The sequence below is a fragment of the Oryctolagus cuniculus genome, chromosome 21 (assembly GCF_964237555.1).
Source record: "Oryctolagus cuniculus chromosome 21, mOryCun1.1, whole genome shotgun sequence".
NCBI classification, from domain to species: domain Eukaryota; kingdom Metazoa; phylum Chordata; class Mammalia; order Lagomorpha; family Leporidae; genus Oryctolagus; species Oryctolagus cuniculus.
The window spans coordinates 27,747,844-27,751,493 of record NC_091452.1 but is presented as its reverse complement, the minus strand read 5'-3'; positions in this window follow the sequence as shown (position 1 = coordinate 27,751,493).

Sequence of the window (3,650 nt, the reverse complement as noted above, 5' to 3'; positions counted from 1 at the left end):
GAGGGCGGGCCTTTGCGGCGCGCGGCCAATCCCCGCGCGCCGCCGCCGTACATTGGGAGAGACGCGGGAAGCGGGCCGCGGAGGCCGCCAATCGGCGGAGCGCGGCGCGCGCGACGGCGGCGCGCGGCCAATAGCGAGGCCACGTAGGCGGGCCCAGGCGCGAGGTCCAGGCCGCGCTAACGGTCGCCCCCAGCGTGGGGGGTGGGTGGAGGGGCGTTCGCCTTCTCCGAGGGCGGCGGCCGCGAGGGGCGCTGGGAACGGGGGGCGCGGGGCATGCCGGGAGCAGGGGAGCGCGGGAAGCGCGGGGCACGCCGGGAGCAGCCTCCAAGCACTGCTGGAGTGGACAGTGCACGGGAGCCCGCGACAGAAAGGGAGAGCCTAGCGGCCAAGGTAGCGCCGCGTCCCATGAATGCAGAGGGAGCGCCGGGAACGGAACGTCTCCCTCGGTGACAGGTGCTGCAGCGGGGGCAGGCCATGGGAGAAACAGTATCTGAAAGCAAAGACGGGGATAGAGACCCGTAGAGATGAAAGCCCTTCTAGATGCTGGTTCACTCCCAGATGCCTGCTACAGCTGGGACCGGGAAACCGGGAGTCAGTCGGAGTCTCCCACGTGGGTGTCAGGGACCGAAGTACTAGAGTTAGCAGCTGCTGCCTCCCAGGGTGCGCGTGGGCAGGAAGTGGAGCCAGGACCCCACTGCAACGTGAGATGCAGGTGTCTGAAGCAACAGCTCACGGGCTGTGCCAAATGCCTACCCCTGGATCACAACTTAAAAAAAAATGTAGGTAGGTATTTGAAAGAGAAATCTTACAGCCACTGGGCTCCATCCAACAGCCACACGTCTGGGCCAGGCTGAAGCCAGGAGCCAGGAACTCCATCCTGGTCTCCCACATGGAGGGCAGGGCCCCTAGCGAGAACCATCACTCCTCTGCCTTCCCAGGTGAATGAGCAGGAAGCTGGATTAGAAGCAAAGCATGGGGGCTGGCATTGAGCATGGCCACCTGCGATGCCAGCATCCCACATGGGCGCCGGTTCGAGTCTTGGCTGTTCCACTTCGGATCCAGCTCCCTGCTAATGTGCCTGGGAAAGTAGCAGAAGATGCCCCAAGTGCTCAGCCTGCACCCATGTGGGAGACCCGGAATAAGCTTCCAGCCATTTGGGGATTGAACCAGCAGATGGAAGGTCTCTCCTTCTCTGGAACTGTGCCTTTCAAATAAGTGGAAATAAATCTTAAAAAAAAAAAAAAAAAACAGAGCAGGTGGGTCCTGAACCAGCCTTTCGATATGGGATGCAGTGTGCTTATCCCGCTGTGGCACAACCCCAGCCCCAAGATTGCAACTGTAAACGGGCTGCCTGCCCGAGAATGTATGAAACATCTGCAGGAAGCATGAGACGGAGAGAGCGTCCCTTCTGCGGCCATTCTTCAGGTACATGGCGTGCAAGGCCCTGGGGCAGCAGCTGTGGCCGGGGACTGGGGCGAGGGAAGTGAGGGCAGGAGGAGTGCCAGGCATCGTGACGGGACCAGCATGGCAGGACCATGGGCCTGCAGGGGTAGGCTCCCCGTCTAAGGTGCCACCGTGTCCTTGGCCTCAGAGTCTCACGACTCCCTCCCCACCCCTGCCAGCTGGCTGGGAACTGGGGGGGCTGTGGTGGCTTCTCCCCTAAGCTCCATTCCTTCCCTGGGGCTGCCTCACAGCGTGCCACAAACACAACAGCTTAAACAGACTTGCTGCCTCAGAGCTCTGGAGGCTGGACGGCAGAGACCAGGGGGGCCTGCTCCCTCTGCACGCTCTCGGGAGGAGCTGGCCTCTCTCCCGGCAGCAGTCCTGTCTCCCCTACGCTGCTCTGTGTGCAGATTCTGTGTGAGGACACCTGTCGTATGGGGAAGGCCCAGCCTGATGGCTTCATTTTATCTTTTTTTTTTTTTTTTTTTTAAGAGGCAGAAAGAGAGGACACTTATCTGTTAATTCACTCCCTAAATACCCACAACCAAGCTGGGAACCAAGAATTCAATGCAGGGGCCGACTTGAGGCGCAGCACGCTACGTCGCTGCTTGGGACACTGGCTCAAGTCCGCTTGCTCTGCTTTTTTTTTTTTTTTTTTTTTTTTAAAGAGAGAGAGAGAGGTCTTCCATCCACTGGTTCAGTCCCCAGCTGGCTGCAATGGCTGGAGCTGCACCAATTCAAAGCCAGGAGTCAGGAGCTTCTTCTGGGTCTCCCACGTGGGTGCAGGGGCCCAAGGACTTGGGCCATCCTCTACTGCTTTCCCAGGCCACAGCAGAGAGCTGGCAGGAAGTGGAGCAGCCGGGACTTGAACCAGCGCCCATATAGGATGCTGGCACTGCAGGCAGCAGCTTTACCTGCTACGCCCCAGCACCAGCGTACAGAGCTCCTGGCTGTGGCCTGGGTCCTGGCTCAGGACTGGCCCTCGCGGCCATCACAGGTATTTGGGGGAGTAAACCAGCACATGAGAACCTGCTCTGGTTCTCATCCAGCTCCTTGCTATTGCACCTGGGAAGGCAGCGGAAGATGCCCCAAGTGCTTGGAGCCCGGATGGAGTTCTGGGTTCCTGGCTTCAGCCTGGACCAGCACTGGCTGTCGTGGCCATTTGGGGAGTGAACCCATCGACGGAAGATCTCTCTGTCTCTCCCTCTATCTACGGCTCTTTCAAAGTAAATCAGTCCAGGTCTCCTACGTGGGTGTCAGGAACCCAATTACTTCAGCCATCACTTGCCCCTAGGGTCTGCCTTAGCAGGAAAGTGGAATTAGGAGCTGGAGCCAGGAGCAGAACCCAGGTGCTCTGAGGACGTGGCCGACTTAGCTGTCTGCACTCCTAGGCCAAACCCTCATCTTCCTCACTGTACCCTGACTACTTCTAGAAAGTTCCTGGCTCCACAGCCAGCCCCGTTCGGAGGCACTGGAGATGAGGACCCAAGTCTTACCTCTATAGAGGTGGGAGGGGGTGCCTCAACCGTAACAATAGAATCTACTTCTTGGGCTGTCCCCCTCCTCCAGGAGTCCCACACAGGACAGGGGCAGAGGGGCCCGGGACAAGGGTCTCCAGGCCAGGGGCGAACACTCATGGAGGTGCTTCCTGAGGGTGGGGAGGCCCACCCATGAGGATGCTGGCAGGTGGTGAGGCAAGGGTGGGGGGAGTCCCCCAGTTTGAGGGGGTCTGTTGTGCTGACTCAGCAAGATGCAGGTGGGACTCAAGACCTCAGATTCCCTGCAGGCCTGGGACGCTGGTGGCGTCACTGCGGGCAGTGCCCTCCAAGCGTGGCCAAGCACTTTCCTGGGTTCAAAGTGAACCATGGATTGGGCCAGGTCCCAGCAGGGGCAGGGGGAGGGGTGTCAGGGCAGGAAGGGAGAAGTGGGGGTCCTGCTCCCCCGCAGTGGGACCCAGCGACTCATCCCACTCAGGCCGGGAAGGCCCAGGGCAGGTTCACACCCATCCCCGCCATGCATGCCATGCTGTTGTCACTCCCAGGAGGCCAAGTGAAGGGTCAGCCTGGGGCTGAGCACTGTGGGAAACTGTGTAATGGTCCATCTTCAGATGATAAAAAAAAAAAAAAAGTAACCAGGGCCAGCACTGTGGCTTAGCAGGTAAAGCCGCTGCCTGCAGTGCCGGCATCCCAGATGGGCGCTGGTTCGAG